The sequence below is a fragment of the Ranitomeya imitator genome, chromosome 4 (assembly GCF_032444005.1).
Source record: "Ranitomeya imitator isolate aRanImi1 chromosome 4, aRanImi1.pri, whole genome shotgun sequence".
Lineage (NCBI taxonomy): Eukaryota > Metazoa > Chordata > Amphibia > Anura > Dendrobatidae > Ranitomeya > Ranitomeya imitator.
Window position 1 is genome coordinate 279,279,288 of NC_091285.1, and position 26,579 is coordinate 279,305,866.

Genomic DNA, 26,579 nt, shown 5'->3' on the forward strand with positions numbered 1-26,579 from the left:
TTTTCGGCGTCTAATGTTAGGAGAATTGAGGGGGTTTGAGTGGAATTAATTCTATTGATTATGTTGATAAGCCTCCTAGTACTATCCGAAGTTTGTCTACCTTCTATGAAGCCTGATTGATCGGCATTGATTAGACTTGGTAGGATTCCTTTTAGTCTTGTAGCCAATATTTTGGAAAAAAAATTTAAGTCTGAATTTATCAGGGAAATTGGGCGAAAATTCTTCACTTCCTCTAAGTCACTTGGAGTCTTGGGAATCATAATGAGAGTGGCCTCTAACATTTCCTCCGGCAAGCTCCCACCCCCTGAAACCTGGTTGAAAATTTTTGCCATGTAAGGGGTAAGCACGTCAGCAAAGTTTTTGAAATATTCATTTGTTAGTCCGTCCGGGCCCGGTGATTTTTGTAATTTTAGTGAATTTACAGTTTCTGTGATTTCTGAGATTGATATAGGTGAGTTTAGCTGTGATAATTTTGATGGGCTAATTTTTGGAAGTTGTAATTTATTAATAAACTCTATTATTTTTGGGGGGTCTGGTTGTGGGTTTGCATTTTCTCCGTTTAAATTGTATAGTTTTCTATAATAGGAAGCAAACTCTTCTACAATATCAGTCGGGTGTTGCTTTGTATCTCCGACTGCATTTCTTATTTTGTATACTCTGCTACGAATTCTCTCACTCTTCAGTTTTGACATCATAAATCTCGTTGGTTTGTTTGTCTCAGACTACACTTTAAACTTTGATACCCTAACGATTTTGTCAAAATCATCAATAATAGCCCTGTTTAGTTCCTGTCTCAAATTGAGGATTTCCCTATATGTTTGCTGAGATTTTGTATTTGTTTTAGAGAGATCATTTTCCTTTGTATTTATTTGTTTTTGAATAGATTTAAATTGTTTTCTTTTTTTGGAGTTGTGTCTTGCTGCTATTTGAATCAATTTCCCCCTTATTACCGCTTTATGGGCGCACCACACTGTGAGCGGGTTCATCTCCCCAGTATCATTTTCTCTGAAATATAGTTTTAATGTCGTGACAATTTTGTTTTTGTATTCTGGGATGTTCAATAAGAAATTATTGCACCTCCATAGAGTGGAGTTTTTAAAGAATGGGCCTATCCACATTTCTGATACAATGGGAGAGTGATCCGAAATTGACCTGTCTAGTATGGATGAATTTTTTATTTTAGTGAGGGTGAATACGTCTGTGAGAACCAAGTCAATTCTCGCAGAGGTTTTATGTACCGATGAGAAGTGTGTGTATTTTCTGGATGAAGAATTTAGACATCTGAATGTGTCGTATAGTTCGTTATTCTGAATCCATTTATTAAGGTCATTTGATAGTTGGCGAGTTGGAGAAGTGGAGTCCAAATTTCCGTCAGGCACCATATTAAAGTCTCCTAGAATGAATAAGTTGCCCTTCTTTTTTGGTTGGATTTTCCTCATTACTTTATTGAGAAAACTCAGTTGTTTTGTGTTAGGGCAGTACAAGTTGACAATTGTACATTGAGTCGAGTTAATCTCGCATATCAGAATATGGTACCTGCCGGCAGGGTCTACCACCTCCTCAATAAGTTGGAATGGCACTGTATTTTTTATTAACGTAATTACTCCTGCCTTTTTTTGTGTGATGAAGATGAGAAAGAGTGTAGAAAATCTTTGTGAGTGAAGTTTGGTTGGTTACCTTTCTTAAATTTCGATTCCTGAATGCACACGATATCTGCCTGTGAATGCTTGATTTCTTTCCACAACGTGTAGCTCTTCCATGGGCTGTTAAGCCCTCTGACATTGTAGGACATACATTTTAGCTGCATAACCTGGTATACTAAAGGAGCTGTAGGAACACAAAAAAAAAATAAAGTTAATAATCAAAAACTAACAGTTTAGTCAAATACAAAGCAATATAGCTGGTTTGAACAAGAAATTCAAAAAAACAAAAAAAAAACTGGGTCTTTTCCCTAAGGAAGTTTCGACCTTTTGGGGGAAAAGTTCGTGAAAAATTAGGTCTCCACAATTACCCTGCTATTATTGAGACAGTGATAGCCATAAATTTCCCGAAGTCACTTTAGATCCCTAAAATAAAATCAGGAGTGGGATTTAAAAAGTGTCAAGCCTTCTTCCAGGGTGTTAATCACAACAAATTTGTCTCTGTAGCTGAACATCAACTTAGTAGGGAATCCCCATCTGTACTGGATATTTTCCCTCTTAAAATATCTGTTAAAGGCTTGAAGGACCTGCGGGTGTCCAGAGTGTGTTTTGAGAGATCCGTGAATATCTTTAGTTGGTGGTAAGGTTCCGGGAGTGAACCTTTGGTTTTAACGTAATCCTGTATGTTTTCCTTAGTGCCGAAAAAGTGAAGATGAAGGATCGTGTCCCTTGGTTTGTCTGCTAGGATGCCTTTGGGTTTAGGGAGTCTGTGGATTCTGTCTATGCATAAATCCATGGCATTGAGGCTTGGAATTGTCTTTTTGAAGATAGTTTTGACAAATTCTGGAAGTTCTGATTGCCCTACTTCCTCTGGGATACCTCTAATTTTCAAATTATTTCTCCGACTCCTGTCCTCTAAATCTGCCATTTTGGTTCTGAGGTTATTAATTTCCCTTTTTAACACAATATTTTGGTTGTTTTGTGAATCTGTTTTACTTTCAAGGTCAGTTATTTTGGCTTCATAGAGTTCCAATTTTTGGGTAAAGCCTCTGCAGACCTCCTCAAAAGAGGCATTATGTTTAGCAAAGCCCTTATCCAATTTCTCGTCAATTAGTGAGGTTATTTTTTGATAGAATATTTCCTCGTGACTCATTTTTGGAGTATTTGGTTCTGGTTCTGGTCGGTCTTTATTATCTGTACTTTCAGAGTCTGAATTTCTCTCCTCCGGTGCTCCTCCTCTCTTGGCCGAGACAGTGGTGTCCATCAGCTGACTCGATGTTGAAGAGACAACTGTCGCAGAGGGTGGATTTTTGCTCCTAGTACCTAGATTTGTTTTGATAGGATTAGACCGTTGAGTTGGGGCGGCTTTTTGAGAAGTGGATTTAGCACCGTTTGGTTGCGTTGTTATTTTATGAGTTTTGCAATCGTCAGCTTTTTGGGGAGATCTAAATTTAATTGGGCTCAGCAGGTTAGGAATATCTGTGTATGATCTGGAATAAGATGCAGAGGTTTTCTTTTGGTCTTGTAGTGATTTTTTATTTTCAGACCTTTGTTCCATTTGGGAGTTGTGATGAATAGGCGATTTATTTGGATTAAATCCTCTTTTTTCAGCAGTCAAATTCTCAGCTTTAAGTACTTAAGAAGACAAGAGAAGTAACTTCCGTGTATCTCATATATATCCCAAATTCGGTACTGTCTCTTTAAATGCCAAAACTAAAAAGAAATGGAGCTATTGCCCTCAGATTCTCTGTTGTCACTGAAAAATATTTATTTAGCCACCAGGTGGAGCTGTGGTGCTGAGAGGTCACCAATCCAGGTTTAATTATAGGCACTATGTACTCTAAACTCAATAGGTTATGAAAGATTTATTCTCTGTATCCATCCACAGAGCCTGCTTTACGTTCCAAAGTGTTGCTCCCTGTCCCTCAATAAACGGCGATATCCCCTGCAGCACTTCCCTCCCTCTTTATGTAGAGCGTGTGCTCTGCAGACTACAGTTCCACAGCCTGGCTCCCAGTCCCTTGATTAGAGGGTATATGTTATACTTTGTAATGTTCCACAGCAGGCTTCCCGCCCAAACAGCACCCCTGTCTCCTCAGATATTAGCGCTGAGATGGTGGTTATATAAGCAGAGTTTATATTAACTTCCACAGCTCTGGCTCCCGCTGGCCAGCTTGGGGTAAAACCCCTTCTTTATACTTGGCCACGCCTCAGGTAGCAGTTGATCAGACGTGGGGAGGGAGCCTCAGTTAACGGCGGGGGATCCACTCACCGCTGGTCCTTGTGAGGAGTGCGGTTCCTCCTTCGGTCCCCCAACACGGCCGTCAGTGTCCTTGGCGATGCAGCCACAGGGAAACTCCCCCATTCAGGCGCCGCAGCACAGCGCTCAGCCGAGCGTCGCTGTGTAGTAAGGGAGATCAAGCCTTCACTCCTTGCCAGAGACGGACTACACCTCAACAAACCTGGGAAACACACATTCGCCAGAAGACTCGCTACACTCATCAGGAGGGCGTTAAACTAGAAGAAGAGGGGACGGGAAGAAAAACATTAGACTCGAACAAAGACGACCCAGGAAAACATACTCAGAAGGGAGGTAAGAACATTTCTAAAACAATCCACAGTGAGGAGATTGGAACAAAACAAAATCCTCTAAACTGCATGCTCGCAAACGCCAGAAGCCTGACAAACAAGATGGAAGAACTAGAAGCAGAAATATCTACAGGTAACTTTGACATAGTGGGAATAACCGAGACATGGTTAGATGAAAGCTATGACTGGGCAGTTAACTTACAGGGTTACAGTCTGTTTAGAAAGGATCGTAAAAATCGGAGAGGAGGAGGGGTTTGTCTCTATGTAAAGTCTTGTCTAAAGTCCACTTTAAGGGAGGATATTAGCGAAGGGAATGAGGATGTCGAGTCCATATGGGTTGAAATTCATGGAGGGAAAAATGGTAACAAAATTCTCATTGGGGTCTGTTACAAACCCCCAAATATAACAGAAAGCATGGAAAGTCTACTTCTAAAGCAGATAGATGAAGCTGCAACCCATAATGAGGTCCTGGTTATGGGGGACTTTAACTACCCGGATATTAACTGGGAAACAGAAACCTGTGAAACCCATAAAGGCAACAGGTTTCTGCTAATAACCAAGAAAAATTATCTTTCACAATTGGTGCAGAATCCAACCAGAGGAGCAGCACTTTTAGACCTAATACTATCTAATAGACCTGACAGAATAACAAATCTGCAGGTGGTTGGGCATTTAGGAAATAGCGACCACAATATTGTGCAGTTTCACCTGTCTTTCACTAGGGGGACTTGTCAGGGAGTCACAAAAACATTGAACTTTAGGAAGGCAAAGTTTGAACAGCTTAGAGATGCCCTTAATCTGGTAGACTGGGACAATATCCTCAGAAATGAGAATACAGATAATAAATGGGAAATGTTTAAGAACATCCTAAATAGGCAGTGTAAGCGGTTTATACCTTGTGGGAATAAAAGGACTAGAAATAGGAAAAACCCAATGTGGCTAAACAAAGAAGTAAGACAGGCAATTAACAGTAAAAAGAAAGCATTTGCACTACTAAAGCAGGATGGCACCATTGAAGCTCTAAAAAACTATAGGGAGAAAAATACTTTATCTAAAAAACTAATTAAAGCTGCCAAAAAGGAAACAGAGAAGCACATTGCTAAGGAGAGTAAAACTAATCCCAAACTGTTCTTCAACTATATCAATAGTAAAAGAATAAAAACTGAAAATGTAGGCCCCTTAAAAAATAGTGAGGAAAGAATGGTTGTAGATGACGAGGAAAAAGCTAACATATTAAACACCTTCTTCTCCACGGTATTCACGGTGGAAAATGAAATGCTAGGTGAAATCCCAAGAAACAATGAAAACCCTATATTAAGGGTCACCAATCTAACCCAAGAAGAGGTGCGAAACCGGCTAAATAAGATTAAAATAGATAAATCTCCGGGTCCGGATGGCATACACCCACGAGTACTAAGAGAACTAAGTAATGTAATAGATAAACCATTATTTCTTATTTTTAGTGACTCTATAGCGACAGGGTCTGTTCCGCAGGACTGGCGCATAGCAAATGTGGTGCCAATATTCAAAAAGGGCTCTAAAAGTGAACCTGGAAATTATAGGCCAGTAAGTCTAACCTCTATTGTTGGTAAAATATTTGAAGGGTTTCTGAGGGATGTTATTCTGGATTATCTCAATGAGAATAACTGTTTAACTCCATATCAGCATGGGTTTATGAGAAATCGCTCCTGTCAAACCAATCTAATCAGTTTTTATGAAGAGGTAAGCTATAGACTGGACCACGGTGAGTCATTGGACGTGGTATATCTCGATTTTTCCAAAGCGTTTGATACCGTGCCGCACAAGAGGTTGGTACACAAAATGAGAATGCTTGGTCTGGGGGAAAATGTGTGTAAATGGGTTAGTAACTGGCTTAGTGATAGAAAGCAGAGGGTGGTTATAAATGGTATAGTTTCTAACTGGGTCGCTGTGACCAGTGGGGTACCGCAGGGGTCAGTATTGGGACCTGTTCTCTTCAACATATTCATTAATGATCTGGTAGAAGGTTTACACAGTAAAATATCGATATTTGCAGATGATACAAAACTATGTAAAGCAGTTAATACAAGAGAAGATAGTATTCTGCTACAGATGGATCTGGATAAGTTGGAAACTTGGGCTGAAAGGTGGCAGATGAGGTTTAACAATGATAAATGTAAGGTTATACACATGGGAAGAGGGAATCAATATCACCATTACACACTGAACGGGAAACCACTGGGTAAATCTGACAGGGAGAAGGACTTGGGGATCCTAGTTAATGATAAACTTACCTGGAGCAGCCAGTGCCAGGCAGCAGCTGCCAAGGCAAACAGGATCATGGGGTGCATTAAAAGAGGTCTGGATACACATGATGAGAGCATTATACTGCCTCTGTACAAATCCCTAGTTAGACCGCACATGGAGTACTGTGTCCAGTTTTGGGCACCGGTGCTCAGGAAGGATATAATGGAACTAGAGAGAGTACAAAGGAGGGCAACAAAATTAATAAAGGGGATGGGAGAACTACAATACCCAGATAGATTAGCGAAATTAGGATTATTTAGTCTAGAAAAAAGACGACTGAGGGGCGATCTAATAACCATGTATAAGTATATAAGGGGACAATACAAATATCTCGCTGAGGATCTGTTTATACCAAGGAAGGTGACGGGCACAAGGGGGCATTCTTTGCGTCTGGAGGAGAGAAGGTTTTTCCACCAACATAGAAGAGGATTCTTTACTGTTAGGGCAGTGAGAATCTGGAATTGCTTGCCTGAGGAGGTGGTGATGGCGAACTCAGTCGAGGGGTTCAAGAGAGGCCTGGATGTCTTCCTGGAGCAGAACAATATTGTATCATACAATTATTAGGTTCTGTAGAAGGACGTAGATCTGGGTATTTATTATGATGGAATATAGGCTGAACTGGATGGACAAATGTCTTTTTTCGGCCTTACTAACTATGTTACTATGTTACTATGTTACTCCAGTCTTCACAGTCGGTTGCTTTTGAGGGGATTCACCTCCTCTCTCCTCTATGTCAGACCCCTGGAAGGGGGACTCCTCTCCACAGATGATGAGCTGCGCCTAGTGTTCTGTCAGCATGGAGGAGATTCCGGATCCAAAATGGCGGCCTCACACTTCTCAGACAGAGAAGGGCTTGTGCGATAGACCCGGTTATACTCCTGCTAGAAAGCCGGTTTTAGTCTCTTTTTTGAAGCTGTTGATAAAGGCCGTTGAATGATGTCAAGAGTTTTCAGTTTTGTCTCATTAAGTCGAGTTTTTGCCGCTTAAACTGGAGAACTGTAAGAGAGCTCAAAGCTCCTGCGACTTCACATGGCAGAAGCTAGGCCACGTCCCCCCAATTCAGGATTTTGCGGATTTTGCAGATATTTCTATTAGAGATATGGCGAGCAAAAATCAGAGACCTATGGGTGTAAGTCTCAAATAAGAAAAGCTATGTAATAGTAATGCTGTCTCTATAAGTATATATCTAATATATAATTGCCTAGAATACTACTTCCTGCAATTTGTGCCAACTTCCTGTCCGGAACTAATGTCCGGAGCTAATGTCCGGAGCTAATGTCCGGAGATAAGTGACGTCAACAGTGTCCAGTGTCTGATTGGTTGCCGCCTGCTGCGAGCGACCAATCAGAAACGTGCCGTACTGTGACACACTCCGCCCGCCATTTTGGTGTGATTTTTGAATTTTTACCTCACAGCAAGTTTCTACTGCGTGGAGGCGGGCCCAGTGACGTTGCTCTTCAAGCTCCTGCCGAATTTCGTCAAAAAAATGATAATACCATTTACCAAAACTATATATATTTAGTTGTGAAGTGGTTCAGTGACATTTTCACACCAATTTTGAACTTTTGTTTGGTGTTTTCTCCATATACTGCCTATTATTTTTGTTCTTTCTTACTATTATTTATTAATTGTATTATTCTTACATTTGAATAAATAAAGTATATATGGATTCTAGACTCCCGATTCTTTAGAATCGGGCTGCCATCTAGTATATATATAAATACATTTCTGTTGTCTTTATCTATGGCCAAATGCCTGGACCAATCAGGTCAGTACAATTACGCCGATACCAAACTTGCATTTTTTTAAAAATTTAAGTGTTTAATTGTTTTTTTTTTTTAAATTTTAGAAATTAAAAAAAAAGAACAAAAATTAACTTTGGTCGCCTTAGCTGTAACATTTTTATTTTTTCTCGATGGAGCTGAGCAAGGGCTTGTTTTTTGCATGGTGACCTGATGACCTTGGTATTTTGGGTACTTATGACTCTGATTGTTTTTAATGCATTTTATATGGGATTGTAGCAACCACAAACCTGGAATTTTGGCATTTTGATTTTTTTATTCATTATAGATTGGGTTAATTCATTTTATATTTTCATAGATTGGACTTTTCTGAACACATTGATACGAATTATGTGCATTTTTTATTTTTTATTTTCTTTAATATTAAATGGAGGAAATGTGGTTGATTCAAATTTTTATTTTTTTTTACATTTTTAAGAACTATTTTCTTTACTTTTCACTCTATTAGTTAGTTCCCTTAGGTGACTTGAACCTACAATCGTCTGATCGCTTGTGCTGTATACAACAGTATTGTGATATATAGTAATATTCACTGTCTTCTATAATCCCCAACCACAGCCTGGACTTTATAGGAGAGATTACCTGACAGGCATGAGGGGCATTTAGCTGTCCCCCCCCCCCCAGTTGTTACTGGCTCCCTGTTATCACATCAAGCTTAACTGCCGCTGTCAGCAACTGACCGCAGCTTTAAACAGGACAGCAGCAGTCGGCGGACACGCCAATCACTGCCGATAGCGGATGATGCCATCTATATGATATAGCCAACATCTGCCCAGTGTGGAGTTGGCTCTGCTTCTGAGCCCACTCCAAAGTGTCTGACACGCTCCATGACGAATATAGCAGTCATTGGGCATTAAAGATTTAAATCTATGTGGCATCCAGTACCCTGGAATATTCACAATTCTGTGACATTTAGGCAGACTTAGCAATGCATAAATACATACAAAATGGAGCAACTCATTTATTAATATATTCCAAATATTTTATACTTGAAAAGTGGAAAATAAAGTCAGATTCAGCTCTGAGTTGTCAACAGACGTGGTCCTGAGTTGTCAGGAGACTTGGCCCTGAGTTGTCAGCAGATGTGGCCCTGAGTTGTCAGCAGATGCCGGGTCATATACCAGGCGAGCTGTTTATGAGTTATATCATACCTCACAACTTTTGAAGAAGGCAAAGAGGGACAAAGGTAGCGGCACGCGCAGCACGCCTCTGCAATTTTAGGCCACACCCATGGCCACACCCATTTCATAACTAGTCACACCCATATCCACACCCCAACCACACCCATTTAGCACTGCTGATCACACTGTTCATAAACAATAATTATAAACAAAAAAGAATATGGCCACACAGTGCTCAATGCTGTATAATGGCCACACATGCTCAATACTGTCTAATGGCCACACAGTGCTCCATGCTATATAATGGCCTCACATGATGCTCCATACTGTATAATGGCCCCACATGATGCTCACTACTGTATAATGGCCACACATGATGCTCCATACTGTATATTGGCCACACAGTGCTAGATACTGTATAATGGCCACACATGATGCTCAATACTGTATAATGGCCACACATGATGCTCAATACTGTATAATGGCCACACATGATGCTCCATACTGTATAATGGCCCCACATGATGCTCCACACTGTATAATGGCCACACATGATGCTCAATACTTTATAGTGGCCACACATGATGCTCCATACTGTATAATGGCCCCACACAGTGCTCTATACTGTATAATGGCCACACAGTGCTCAATACTGTATAATGGCCACACATTATGCTGCGTACAGTATAATTGCCACACATGATGCTCAATACTGTATAATGGCACCACATGACAATGCCAGTGTACAGTCGGGGCTGTAGATGTGTCCCAGCAGCTCTGCTAACAACGCAGGCAAAAATTTCACCACCTGTCGCTGTCTACACTGCTGGCTCACAGATCCTGCACATTGCAATGTAGCCCAGCTCTGCGAACTCTGCTTGCACTCAGACAACACCACTATCTACTGGCTCCACTCCATAACTGCTGTAGTATATAAAGGTTACATATATATATGTATATATATATATATATATATACTGTGCCTATGACTAACAGGCTGCACTGGATTGCTCTAACTGCTGCCACTACTCCTGGTTATAATGCCTTGTACTGTAAGCACAGCAGAGGAGGGCCAGCAGCATGTATGTGTGCAGTACATACACACACGTACCTCAGAATGTCCTCTTCCTCTCTGAACCACCGTCCCAGAAGTAGAAGATACGGAGGGAGTGTGGTCTAGTACAAGAGGGCGTGTTGCCTGCTTCTGCTGGCTGTGTGGGAGAAGTAGAGTCTCGTGCAGGACTGCGGGGCACAGCCTCAAAATCGGGACAGTCCCACAGTATGAGGTACGGTTGGGAGCTATGGCTATATGACTGCTGCATGAGGCACGGACTGGCTCTCTGCTCATAGATTGCACTAGTAATAATAAATCTATCTTGTGCGATAATTATAGACCCCATTGATTATCCAGTGAAATAGAAGCCTATGAGTCTGTGATGTACAATGTAAGAAGATGAAATATTTCATGGACTTTATACATTTCTCTGTTTTACTATTACAGCATGCAGACAGCAACATCGGATGTAAGTACTGTCCTTGTCACCGGCATTTATACCTCGCTGTGTCCCCCGCGCCCTGCTCTGGTCTATGCAGCGTGGGGACTGAGGCTGTGCACAGCAGGCGCCATCTATTCACCTAATGGTGCCTGCTGAACTGAGTCTCAGATGCACAATGGCAGTTGAGTGGTGGAACAGGAAGCTGATGATAAAATTATGATGGCGGTTGGGTGATGGGGAACAGGAAGCTGATGATAAAATTGTGATGGCAGTTGTGGTGATGGGGAACAGGAAGCTGATGATAACATTGTGATGGCGGTTGTGACGATGGGGAACAGGAAGCTGATGATAAAATTGTGATGGCGGTTGTGGCGATGGGGAACAGGAAGATGATGATAAAATTGAGATGGCGGTTGTGGCGATAGGGAACAGGAAGATGATGATAAAATTGTGATGGCGGTTGTGGCGATGGGGAACAGGAAGATGATGATAAAATTGTGATGGCGGTTGTGGCGATGGGGAACAGGAAGATGATGATAAAATTGTGATGGCGGTTGTGGTGATGGGGAACAGGAAGCTGATGATAAAATTGTGATGGCGGTTGTGATGATGGGGAACAGGAAGCTGATGATAAAATTGCGATGGTGGTTGTGGCATTGGGGAACAGGAAGCTGATGATAAAATTGTGATGACGGTTGGGTGATGGGGTAACAGAGCCAACACTCCCCAGGACTCTCAGGCCTTGTGGTCCGCCGCTATGGATGTGACACCCCGACACTCCAGTAGTGACAGTATAGCTGAAACTTGATTGCCAGATAAGATTGATTCTAAGGAAGTGTCTGTGCAATCGCGGTGTGAAGCAAGGGCTCATTCACATGGTTGTTTTTGTACCAGGGGTGCTGTCAGTATTTTTCCCTGGCCATTATATTCTATGGGGCTAGTAACATGTCGGCTTTAGGGCGGGTTATGGACCACACTCACCCATTGACCGACTGCTGGGAAAAACGTAGGAATCTTCCATCAGCTTTTTTATTTTTGTGTACAAAATAAATGGATGACACACTAATGGTAAAAATGGACACATGGACTGAAATAAGATGACAATTGGATGCAGCACATTAATGAAAATTAGTTGCATTGGTTTTGTGCAGATGAGAAAAAAAATATGTGTGGATACGGCCTAAGAATAAGTCGTCCACTGCAGCTGAGGGATGGTTATTAAATAGTTCAGGAAATCTAATTGTAAACTGTTGTTGTTTTTCAGCTGCAGGAGGAAATCCCAGGTAAAAGTCTCTCCTCACTATATAGTGGTGCGGTGGGCATTTTTAATTTTTCTCTATTTGTTTAATTGCAGCCATTTGGTAAATTCAAAAAAGTTCATTTGTTCACATTAATGTACACTTTGTGCCCCATCTTGACTGAAAAAAAAAACAGAAATGTAGAAATGTTTGCAAATGTAATAAAAAAGAAAAGCTGAAATGTCACATGGTCATAAATATTCAGACCCTTTGCTCAGACACTCATATTTAAGTCACATGCTGTCCATTTCCTTGTGATCCTCCTTGAGATGGTTATACTCCTTCATTGGAGTCCAGCTTTGTTTAATTAAACTGATAGGACTTGATTTGGAAAGGCGCACACCTGTCTATATAAGACCTCACAGCTCACAGTGTATGTCAGACCAAATGAGAATCATGAGGTCAAAGGAACTGGCCAAGGAGCTCAGAGACAGAGTTGTGGCAAGGCACAGATCTTTCCAAGGTTACAACAGAATTTCTGCAGTACTCAAGGTTCCTAAGAGCACAGTGGCCTCCATAATCCTTAAATGGACGAAGTTTGGGACCACCAGAAGTCTTCCTAAACCTTGCTGTCCAGCCAAACTGAGCAATCGTGGGAGAACAGCCTTGGTGAGAGAGGTAAAGAAGAACCCCAAGATCACTGTGTCTTGAGTTCCAGAGATGCCCTAGGGAGATAGGAGAAAGTTCCACAAAGTCAATTATCACTGCAGTCCTCCATCAGTCGGGCCTTTATGGCAGAGTGGCCCGACAGAAGCCTCTCCTCTGTGCAAGACATATGAAAGCCCACATAGAGTTTGCTAAAAAACACATGAAGGACTCCCAGACGATGAGAAATAAGATTCCCTGGTCTGATGAGATGAAGAAATAACTTTTTGGTGATAATTCTAAGCGGTATGTGTGGAGAAAACCAGGCACTGCTCATCACCAGCCCAACACAATTGTTAAAAATGCTTATTTCGCACATTTATTTAATCAGGACTATTCACCAGGTGCTTACTCTTAAAGAAAAATGTCATGGCATTCTCATAAAAAGTATAGTGGTTTATTGAATTGTCCACAGAAAAACCACATTGCAGCAAAACATAAAAGTAGATGAAATAGTTACGAACAGATTGTCCATGTGTAAATATCAGAGGTTGTCTTGTTACTCATCTTTCCCAAGGTCCTGAATGGTAAAACCGTCTGTCTGTGTGAACGTTGAAGTCATCATGGCATGGAGTAGAATCATGGCATGGCTACCAGCTGTTGTTCCTTGTAACTTTTCTCATGTCCATGGATAATGATCGTTAAGGCAGGAAGAGGCAGCCCCCACGTGACAAAAGCCCCCCACCCTCCTTAGAGATGTTATTTATATGTCCAACACAGATCACGTGTTCCCTGTATATGGTGATAACTTATACTCTGAGCTACATACACAGAAATAGTTTTTGTAATGTCAGCAAGAAGCAATGTGCTCAGTACAGAATAAGAATAATTCAATTAATTAATATTTAACAATTCCCCCTTTTGAGGGTGACAGACATTGATTGGAACCCTCAAATTAAACATATTAATAAGATCTTCTTTTCTTCTTCTTTGGCAAAATAATTTAATAAATAATATCTATAACAATATTGTTATATTAATGATATGTAAATTAATGTTATGGTAAGCCGTGACTAATATTCATATAAAATATATATTATATTAAACTTCCCTATATCTACTTGAAGCATCTCAGGTCTGATGTCATCTGGTCTTCATCTTGGTTCTTCTTCTTGGTTCTTTTAAAACAATCTTTATTATAATTCTTTTGAAATAGATGATAGCATGTAGATATGTAGAGACTGTGTCATGTGTCAATCAAAGTCAATAAAATCAAATGATGATAAAAAAACAATGTTCATAGATTAAATGTAGCTTTAATATCTGTGCAGTGTCACCTTTAGAGACCTGGACTTACATTGGCTCGCCTTGGAAATCATCTGGAATCCTTCCATATCATCCGCATTGTTCTTGGAACAGATGTGACGTCTTTGGTCAGCACAGCAAGGGTTATTGACTCTTCCTTGCTAAACATAGCACCATAACCAGTTTTTAGTGCACAGGACACATGTCAGGGTTGTTGTAGCGTCCTGACAATTACTTGATTGTTCACCAGCTTTCATGGAAGTCTTATAGGTGATAGGATACCACTGGAACGTGATAAAAACGTGATAACACAGTTCATCTTTGATATTGTACTCATAGTTTTCAGTGATGGATGCTGTAGTTGTGAGTGGTGACATGAATTGTATTTAACACAGTCTATTATTATTCAGAAATCATAGCATTGTTACCTTGTGGAACTTCTGGATAACAGCTTTTTCTTTTTGCAACTTTTAAGAATCAATTGAATTTAGAAATATGAAAAGTCTTTATTAACGTAACTTGATTGAAGTCTTCATTCCCTATTCTATACCAAATGTGGTAATTTCCCTAACTTATAATATCACAGCATACCATAGCAGTCAATAATATCCATATAATTATTAAATCATATTAATATGGAATTTATATTTGGAAAAATAAAATAATAATAATAATAATAAATGATAATATATTATTAACCATATTCTTCATGTGATAGGACATTTTTAAATCATAGGTGTAATTTCTTTTTGAACCCATAGATGTCAGTGTGCCTTTTATGTAACAAGTATTTTTTTTCATATTTATTAATATTAAAACTTTATTAATTTATGTTCAGTAGACCAATAATATGTAAGTATGTATAGCCATGAACCAAACTAAGAATATACAGTGGGGCAAAAAAGTATTTAGTCAGTCAGCAATAGTGCAAGTTCCACCACTTAAAAAGATGAGAGGCGTCTGTAATTTACATCATAGGTAGACCTCAACTATGGGAGACAAACTGAGAAAAAAAAATCCAGAAAATCACATTGTCTGTCTTTTATCATTTTTTTTTGCATTTTATGGTGGAAAATAAGTATTTGGTCAGAAACAAACAATCAAGATTTCTGGCTCTCACAGACCTGTAACTTCTTCTTTAAGAGTCTCCTCTTTCCTCCACTCATTACCTGTAGTAATGGCACCTTTTTAAACTTGTTATCAGTATAAAAAGACACCTGTGCACACCCTCAAACAGTCTGACTCCAAACTCCACTATGGTGAAGACCAAAGAGCTGTCAAAGGACACCAGAAACAAAATTGTAGCCCTGCACCAGGCTGGGAAGACTGAATCTGCAATAGCCAACCAGCTTGGAGTGAAGAAATCAACAGTGGGAGCAATAATTAGAAAATGGAAGACATACAAGACCACTGATAATCTCCCTCGATCTGGGGCTCCACGCAAAATCCCACCCCGTGGGGTCAGAATGATCACAAGAACGGTGAGCAAAAATCCCAGAACCACGCGGGGGGAGCTAGTGAATGAACTGCAGAGAGCTGGGACCAATGTAACAAGGCCTACCATAAGTAATACACTACGCCACCATGGACTCAGATCCTGCAGTTCCAGACATGTCCCACTGCTTAAGCCAGTACATGTCCGGGCCCGTCTGAAGTTTGCTAGAGAGCATTTGGATGATCCAGAGGAGTTTTGGGAGAATGTCCTATGGTCTGATGAAACCAAACTGGAACTGTTTGGTAGAAACACAACTTGTCGTGTTTGGAGGAAAAAGAATACTGAGTTGCATCCATCAAACACCATACCTACTGTAAAGCATGGTGGTGGAAACATCATGCTTTGGGGCTGTTTCTCTGCAAAGGGGCCAGGACGACTGATCCGGGTACATGAAAGAATGAATGGGGCCATGTATCGTGAGATTTTGAGTGCAAACCTCCTTCCATCAGCAAGGGCATTGAAGATGAAACGTAGCTGGGTCTTTCAACATGACAATGATCCAAAGCACAACGCCAGGGCAACGAAGGAGTGGCTTCGTAAGAAGCATTTCAAGGTCCTGGAGTGGCCTAGCCAGTCTCCAGATCTCAACCCTATAGAAAACCTTTGGAGGGAGTTGAAAGTCCGTGTTGCCAAGCGAAAAGCCAAAAACATCACTGCTCTAGAGGAGATCTGCAGGGAGGAATGGGCCAACATACCAACAACAGTGTGTGGCAACCTTGTGAAGACTTACAGAAAACGTTTGACCTCTGTCATTGCCAACAAAGGATATATTACAAAGTATTGAGATGAAATTTTGTTTCTGACCAAATACTTATTTTCCACCATAATATGCAAATAAAATGTTAAGAAAACAGACAATGTGATTTTCTGGATTTTTTTTTCTCAGTTTGTCTCCCATAGTTGAGGTCTACCTATGATGTAAATTACAGACGCCTCTCATCTTTTTAAGTGGTGGAACTTGCACTATTGCTGACTGACTAAATACTTTTTTGCCCCACTGTATATGAATAAATGAATGAATGAATGAATAAATGAGTGAAAGAATTGAAACATTTCTTATATAATGAAACCATATGATCATTATATTTAATAAAGTAATATTCTTGTAGACATTACTTTACTAAATATTGATTTTTTCCTTCTTGAGATAAAAAATAAAAATGAAGAAAAAATGAAAAATGAAAAATAAAAATAAAAATAAAAATAAGGCCTTTATATGTTGATGAAAAAATTAAAATGAAAAATAAAAATGAGAATAAAAAATAAGAATAAGGCCTTTATATGTTGATGACAAATGCTGAGGTTATGTCTCAGTAACACATTTCCTTAATATTTTCATAACCTTGGATTACCAAAATATTGAAATTATGCAGCTTTGCATATAATACCCTTCATTAGAGGGGAAAAAAAAGACTTTTATAACACTTAATGTTATTATACCCAATAATACCTTATTAATATTTCTTCTTTATTAAAATGTATGAAGAAGAGGTATTGATGAAATGTGATGATGTGATTAGGATCAAAAACACATTTCCCGCTTTAATATCAAAAAATATTATTTTATGAAAAAATTAACTTGTAAAAACCCAAATTAAAAATGATTTTTTTTATAACTGTCATTTCAGCTTTATGACTTATATTTGTTTGAAGATGTGTACTCATCTATTTACCATAAAAAAAAACCACTGAATATCATAAAACTATCATTAGGAAAAATGTTCTAAATGTAGATTTTCTTGATAAACCATATTGATGTGTGATTGCACTAATCCACTATTAACTAAATCAAGAAATAATAATTACTAAAGAAATATAGAAATATATGTTGAGTAAATAATATTTAAATATATCTTAATATTCTAATAATTTAACTGAATCTTATTTTCTCATTAACACAAGGTTTTTTTTTTCTTTTTCCTAACATACCATAAATCATGAGGCCTGTTTCATACTTGCATATATTCCGTGCTCCACTCTTACGTTACACTTTACAGACAGATCTGGCCCTTCAGCTTTTAACCCTTTCAGAGCAAATTCTTTGATGGACTGAATCTTTTCATAGGGTTTGTAACAAATATGTAAATTTTCTTCGTTCTTCATAGATGTGATTTTGGGTCAGTTTTGGAGATTTTGATTTTAGCTTCTCATAGGATTGAATTCTGCCTGTTTTAAAAAACTTAGTATAATTTGTTTTTCTTTCAAGATTCTCATGTTTTCTAAAAAAAAATCAAGGGATTGCGTACATTCAAATAAAGAATCTTTTTGTGACGCAATAACACGAGATGCAGGATTTAAGAATTTAAATTTGTTTACAAAACAATTTATCATTGATTGTTTATTCAAATTCGTACTGACCATTCTGTACACCCTTTCAAAAATGGACATGAATGTAAAAGTACATTCTTTCCGGCAAATCGTCAATTTTAGAAGAATATCAATATCTGGATAATTTTCTTTTAATCCACAGAATATCAAAATTTTTAATCTTTCTACATCAGTCTTGTCTTCATGGAACTCGTCATTCTGCATTTTTAATGAAAATCTCCTGATAAAAGTTACTGGTAGCCACATTTTAAACAATTTATGTTTCTGCTCATTAGCCAAATCAAACTTATCAGCAAAACTCTCAAATATCTCTGAATTTCTGCACACATGGATTTTGTCATCATATGCAGGAATGATTTTGCATAATTTCAGCAAGATTTTTCTAGATTTAAGTTGGAGTTGTTGGGCCTCTGAGTCGTCTATTTTTAATGGCAATGGTACATCTGTCCCTCGTAGATCATCTTTGTCAGTTGTCATGTCTCCTACGTTCCCTCCATCTTGTTTTTCATCATGAGACACAAAGTCAAGGTCACCTTGAGTGGCCGCCAATACAGACATGTGCGTCACCTCTTGCTCACTCTTCACATTACAGTCAATCTTGGGAACATCATTAATTTCCATTTCCTTAGAAATTCTTTCTACACAGTCTTTTAGTAGTGTCATATGTAAATGAGGATGGACGTGCATGGAGGGCGGGATGATTTTGGTCTAGTGCATATATTCTCTGCACTATTCCCTGCCTAGTGCGGCCATCTTTACTATCAGGCAGGGGTCACCCTCAGCGTATGGAGATACGGTCCATTTTTTACAGGCATAATACGCAGTAATGATCCCAAAACAGTGTTCCGTATGTCATCCGTAGGCAAGGTGTGGCTGCGTATTTTGCGCATGTAAACCTCCATATGTAATCCGTATGGCATCCGTACAGCGAGATTTTCTCGCAGGCTTGCAAAATGGACATGGAATGGATCCGTGGGTTCAAATATTCTTGAAAACATATATTACAGTCTATACATAAAGTATATCTATATATATAATTGTCTAAGGGTTTTTCCGTCTGTCTGTCCTGGAAATCCCGCGTCTCTGATTGGTCGAGGCCACAAGGCCTCGACCAATCAGCGACGGGAACAACATGGCGACGATGATGTCATAAAGGTTGCCTCGACCAATCAGCGACGGGCACAGTCTGCCGCGAATTTGCCTCGACCAATCAGCGACGGGCACAGTATCGACGTAGATGTCATAATGGTTGCCATGGCGACGATGATGTCATAAAGGTTGCCTCGACCAATCAGCGACGGGCACAGTCTGCCGCGAATTCTGGAATCATCATATATATATATACTAGATGGTGGCCCGATTCTAACGCATCGGGTATTCTAGAATATGCATGTCCCCGTAGTATATGGACAATGATAATTCCAGAATTCGCGGCAGACTGTGCCCGTCGCTGATTGGTCGAGGCAACCTTTATGACATCATCGTCGCCATGGCAACCATTATGACATCTCCGTCGATACTGTGCCCGTCGCTGAATCAGAAACGTGGGATTTCTAAGTTCTTTATGACATCATTGTCGCTGTGCCCGTCGCTGATTGGTCGAGGCCTGGCGGCCTCGACCAATCAGAGACGCGGGATTTCTACGTCGATACTGTGCCTGACGCTGATTGGTCGAGGCCTGGCGGCATCGACCAATCAGGGACGTGGGATTTCCAGGACAGACAGACAAACAGACAGACAGACGGAAAAACCCTTAGACAATTATATATATAGATCATCACCATGGCAACCTTTATGACATAATCGTCACCATTGCAACCTATTATGAAATCATCATCACCATGGCAACCTGTTTGACATAACCGTCAGCATTGCAACCTATTATGACATCATCATCACCATGGAAACCATTATGACATAACCGTTACTATGGCAACCATTGACGTAACTATCACCATTGCAACCATTATGACATCATCATCACCATGGCAACCATTATGACATAACCGTCACCATTGCAACCTATTATGACATCATCATCGCCTTGGCAACCTTCATGCCACCATCATCGCCATGGCAACCATTATGACATCATCATCACCATGGCAACCATTATGACATCTGCATCATCACCACGGCAACCTTTATGACATAAACATCACCATTGCAACCTATTATGACATCATCATCGCCATGCCAACCATTATGACATAACCATTACCATTGCAACCTATTATGACATCATCATCACCATGTCAACCATTATGACATCATTGTCACCATGGCAGCCATTATGACATCATCGCCATGGCAACCATTATGACATCATCATCTCCATGGCAACCATTACGACACAATCGTCAAGATGGCAATCATTATGACATCATCGCCATAGCAGCAATTATAACATCATCATCGCCATGGCAACTATCATGACATAATCACCATGGCAACCATTATGACATCATCATCACCATGGCAACCTTTATGACATCATCGCCATGGCAACCATTATGACATCATCACCATGGCAACCATTATTACATCATCATCACCATGGCAACCATTATGACATCATCACCATGGCAACCTTTATGACATCATCATCACCATGGCAACCATTATGACATCATCATCGCCATGTCAACCATTATGACATCACAATTGCAATCATTATGACATCATCATCACCATGGCAACCATTATGACATTATCATCACCATCCAACCATTATGACATCATCGCCTTGGCAACCTATTATGACACCATCGCCATGGCAACCATTATGACATCATCACCATAGGAACCATTATGACATCATCATCACCATGGCAAACATTATGACATCATCATCACCATGGCAACCTTTATGACATCATAATCACCATGGCAACCATTATGACATCATCACCATGGCAATCATTATGACATCACAATTGCAATCATTATGACATCATCATCACCATGTCAACCATTATGACATCATCGCCACCATGGCAACCATTATGACATCATCGCCATGGCAACCATTATGACATCATCATCGCCATGGCAACCATTATGACATTTTCACCATGGCGAACATTATGACATCATCATCACCATGGCAACCATTATGACATCATCATCACCATTGCAACCTTTATAACATCATCATCACCATGGCAACCATTATGACATCATCATCACCATCCAACCATTATGACATCATCATCACCATCCAACCATTATGACATCATCATCACCATGGCAACCGTTATCACATCATCGCCATGGCAACCATTATGACATCATCATCGCCTTGGCAACCATTATGACATCATCAGCACCATGACAACCATTGAGACATCATCATTGCCATGGCAACCATTATGACATCATCATCTCCATGGCAACCATTATGACACAATCGTCAAGATGGCAACCATTATGACATCATCGCCATGGCAACAATTATAACATCATCGTCGCCGTGGCAACAATTATGACATCATCATCACCATGGCAACCTTTATGACATCATCATCACCATGGCAACCATTATGACATCATCACCATGGCAACCATTATGACATCACAATTGCAATCATTATGACATCATCATCACCATGGCAACCATTATGACATCATCATCGACATGCAACCATTATGACATCATCATCGCCTTGGCAACCTATTTTGACACTATCGCCATGGCAACCATTATGACATAATCACCATGTCAACCTTTATGACATCATCATCACCATGGCAACCATTATGACATCATCACCATGGCAACCTTTATGACATCATCATCACCATGGCAACCATTATGACATCATCATCGCCATGGCAACCATTAGGACATCACAATTGCAATCATTATGACATCATCATCACCATGGTGACCATTATGACATCATCATTACCATCCAACCATTATGACATCATCACCATGGCAACCATTATGACATCATCATCACCATGGCAACCTGTTTGACATAACTGTCAGCATTGCAACCTATTATGACATCATCATCGCCATGGCAACCTGTTTGACATAACTGTCAGCATTGCAACCTATTATGACATCATCATCACCATGGCAACCATTATGACATAACTTAATATGGCAACCATTGACGTAACTATCACCATTGCAACCATTATTACATCATCATCACCATGGCAACCATTATGACATAACCGTCACCATTGCAACCTATTATGACATCATCATCGCCTTGGCAACCATTATGATATCATCATCGCTATGGTAACAATCTATATATATAATTGTCTAAGGGTTTTTCCGTCTGTCTGTCTGTCTGTCTTTCTGTCTGTCTGTCTTTCTATCTGTCTGTCTGTCCTGGAAATCCCGCGTCTCTGATTGGTCGAGGCCGCCAGGCCTCGACCAATCAGCAACGGGCACAGTATCGACGTAGAAATCCCGCGTCTCTGATTGGTCGAGGCCGCCAGGCCTCGACCAATCAGCGACCGGCACAGCGACGATGATGTCATAAAGGACGTAGAAATCCCACGTTTCTGATTCAGCGATGGGCACAGTATCGACGTAGATGTCATAATGGTTGCCATGGCGACGATGATGTCATAAAGGTTGCCTCGACCAATCAGCGACGGGCACAGTCTGCCGTGAATTCTGGAATCATCATTGTCCATATACTACAGGGACATGCATATTCTAGAATACCCGATGCGTTAGAATCGGGCCACAATCTAGTTATGACATAATCGTCACCATGGCAACTATTACGACATCATTATCGCCATGGGAACCTTTATGACATCATCATCGCCATGGCAACCATTATGACATCATCACCATGGCAACCATTATGACATCAGCATCACCATGGCAACCATTATGACATCATCACCATGGCAACCTTTATGACATCATCATCGCCATTACAACCATTAAGACATCACAATTGCAATCATTATGACATCATCATCACCATCGCAACCATTATGACATCATCATCACCATCCAACTATTATGACATCATCATCGCCTTGGCAACCATTATGACATCATCGCCATCGCAACCATTATGACATCATCATCACTATGGCAACCATTATGACATCATTATCACCATGGCAACCATTATGCCACCATCATCACCATGGCAACCTTTATGACATCATCATCACCATGGCAACCATTATAACATCATCATCGCCATGACAACCATTATGACATCACAATTGCAATCATTATGACATCATCATCACCATGGCAACCATTATGACATCATCATCACCATCCAACTATTATGACATCATCATCGCCTTGGCAACCATTATGACATCATCACCATGGCAACCATTATGACATCAGCATCACCATGGCAACCATTATGACATCATCATCACCATGGCAACCTTTATGACATCATCCTCACCATGGCAACCATTATGACATTTTCATCGCCATGACAACCATTATGACATCACAATTGCAATCATTATGACATCATCATCACCATGGCAACCATCTATATATATAATTGTCTAAGGGTTTTTCCGTCTGTCTGTCTTTCTGTCTGTCTGTCTTTCTGTCTGTCTGTCTGTCCTGGAAATCTCGCCTCTCTGATTGGTCGAGGCCGCCAGGCCTCGACCAATTAGCGACGGGCACAGCATCGACATAGAAATCCCGCGTCTCTGATTGGTCGAGGCCACCAGGCCTCGACCAATCAGCGACCGGCACAGCGACGATGATGTCATAAAGGACTTAGACATCACGCGTCTCTGATTGGTCGAGGCAGCCAGGCCTCGACCAATCAGCGACGGGCACAGCGACGATGATGTCATAAAGGACGTAGACATCCCGCGTCTCTGATTGGTCGAGGCCGCCAGACCTTGACCAATCAGCAACGGGCACAGCGACGATGATGTCATAATGGTTGCCATGGCGACGATGATGTCATAAAGGTTGCCTCGACCAATCAGCGACGGGCACAGTCTGCCGCGAATTCTGGAATCATCATTGTCCATATACTACGGGGATCAGGCTGGTCAGGTCAGATGGGCGTGGTCACAGCGCTGTTTCTCCCCCACATCTTGCTTATGTTTCCGTTGGTGGCGTAGTGCTTCTCGCATGCGCAAGTGCCGAATGCACTGCGCAGCTGTAGAAAAAGAGCGCGCTCACCGCTATTCAGCGGTTTCTCGGTGGGCGCGGCCATCTTCCTGAGGCCGCGCGTGCGCAGATGGAGTCTCCTGCTTCCCGGGGCTTCGGGAAAATGGCCGCTGGATGCCGCGCGTGCGCAGATGGACATCGCGGCGGCCATTTTCCTGAAGCCGAGATTATTTAACCCCTTCCGTCTGAAGGGGTTAAATAATTTTACAACCAGGAGCCTGCTAATGCAGCTGTTGTTCCTGCTTGTAAAAACTGGGGAATAAATGGAAAGCAGGGGAACATAGCATCGTAGACTTGCGGTGCTGCGCCCCTTGCTGGCATAAACTGATATGAACTCTAGCGTGGGAATTTTTCTGAATATTTTCTCACGCTCGAGTTCATATGAGTTTATGCCAGCAGGGGGCAGATTGCCTTGCGCAGGCGTGTACTACGGAGGACAGAGAATGAACTGCAATCCAATATTGCGGCCAGCATGCAGCCAGTGGGTAAGGAAAGGGTGAATCAAACACCTGAAAACTCCACCCATATGACCGAAAACCAGTCCCGCCAAATTCAGGTGACAGGTTCCCTTTAAACTTACAAACTCTCCCATTGGACCATTAGAACAAGTTGACTGACAGGATTTCAGTTACCTCCTTATGCATCCAGCAATAGATATGGCAACGCAGAAGCTATAGAAAACAAACGGAGCGAACATTTTAATGAAACCCAATGAGAAGATTACTTTTTAGCCAAAAATAGATGTAGTCAAGTAATAAAAAAAATCCTTAATGTGATGTAGATGGAAAATGTGGCAAAGTATTTGGGATGGAGGCCGAGGGGAGAAATTTATTCACTAATGCTCTTCAAATTTCTGATATTTCTATATTTACATATGACTTGATGATCGATGTTAAATGAACAACAGAGTGCTCAGCAGACGAGTAGTAGACAAGAGATTAGAAGGAAAAAAGAAAGAGCTGGGCAAGATAGAGAAAGAACTGGACACGATAGAGGAAGAACTGGACAAGATAGAGAAAGAACTGGACACAATAGAGGAAGATCTGGCCAAGATAGAGGAAGAACTGGACACGATCGAGGAAGATCTGTAAGTGTTTTTCCCCCAGTAGAGATGATTTACAACCTGTCTGTACATCCTATATACCTGTCTATGCTGTCACTCGCTGTGTGACTTTCATTTCTCAGTTTAGGAGGTTTAAAGGACACATGAATAAGATGAATTAGATGAATTCTATTAATCTGACTGTTTGAATTGGGAACCAGGAAAAATATATATAAATAAATATATATATATATAAATAAAATTATTATTATTATTATTTATTATTATTATAAGTATATATACTTTCTACAGAATACCTCCTGTCTAGGATGCCTGATTTAGGAAGCTGTCACAGCCGTCGGCATATGTCCAATTGGTATCCTCATAGATATGGCTGAGTGCGATAGTGGAGCCAGAAGCCATTAGCTCCCCGCACCACCACACAAGCTGTGCTCCCCGCGCTGTCTAAGGTCTGGTGCAGAAGACATAATGATGTCACTAGATCATGCTTGCAACGCCCAGCTACACACAGCCTAGAACGGCGCACGTCTGTGTATTCATGCTTATTATGGGAACAACAATTGGGAGGGGATTTTTAGCCATTGCACTATTCTGAGTGCTGTGAGGTGGGGTATTGGGGAGGGTTTTTGAGATATTGTACTGAGAGTGAAGGAGCAGCTGGGGCATTATACTGTGCGGGAGCATCATAGTGTGAGGAGGATTCCTTGGGACAACATACTGTGTCAGGGTGCAACTTTTTGGGGCACCATGTGTAGGGGCATCGTAATGTGTGTGTTGGGGAATTATCCTTTGGGTGGGTATGCACAGTGGGGCCATCATAGTGTATGGATGTACATTATGGGGGTGTCATACTGGGGAGGGCTTACACATTTGGCGGTATGTAAGGGGGTATTGTACTTTGATGGAACACTAATTGGACCCGCAACATATGACCTTTTGGCATTCACAGTTGTGAAATACGATGTAGGAATGTGATCATAACAAAGCAATGGACCACACATGTAAACGGGAATGCAAATAAAATAGGAAATAATTGCTTAAAACCATTTACATCCCTTCTTTAATTGGTAATATTAAAGTTGAAAAAGAAAACCCAAAATTTAATTTTTATTGTAGGTTTTGAATTTATGCACATTACTCATGTGGCTAAGGTGCATTTTAACCCCTTAATTACGTTTTTAATTTAAACTTTAAGAAAAAGTTAAATTTTTCAATAGAATAAAATACTGAATCAGATTTATATTAATAGAAAAAATAAGGCCCCAATACATCAAGACCAGTGATTTTCTCACCGGTCTAGAGGAGGCATGGTGAAGTCAGACGCTCCTGTTCCATAAGTGGTGTATGCCTCATCATGAGTGAGGAGCATCTGACGGGGGGCGTGCACCCCTGTGTCCTACCCCAGAAATCATACTGGAGGGAGATT

At 40.6% G+C, this 26,579-nt stretch overlaps 1 long non-coding RNA gene across 1 annotated transcript; it reads left to right on the forward strand.

Annotated features, from left to right (window-relative positions):
- Positions 1-93: 93 nt before the first annotated feature.
- Positions 94-25,094, forward strand: LOC138674076 (uncharacterized). The gene is made up of 4 exons (XR_011320469.1): positions 94-139; positions 10,940-10,961; positions 12,199-12,217; positions 24,998-25,094. It is a non-coding gene; the product is annotated as an uncharacterized lncRNA (long non-coding RNA).
- The last annotated feature ends 1,485 nt before the right edge of the window (positions 25,095-26,579 follow it).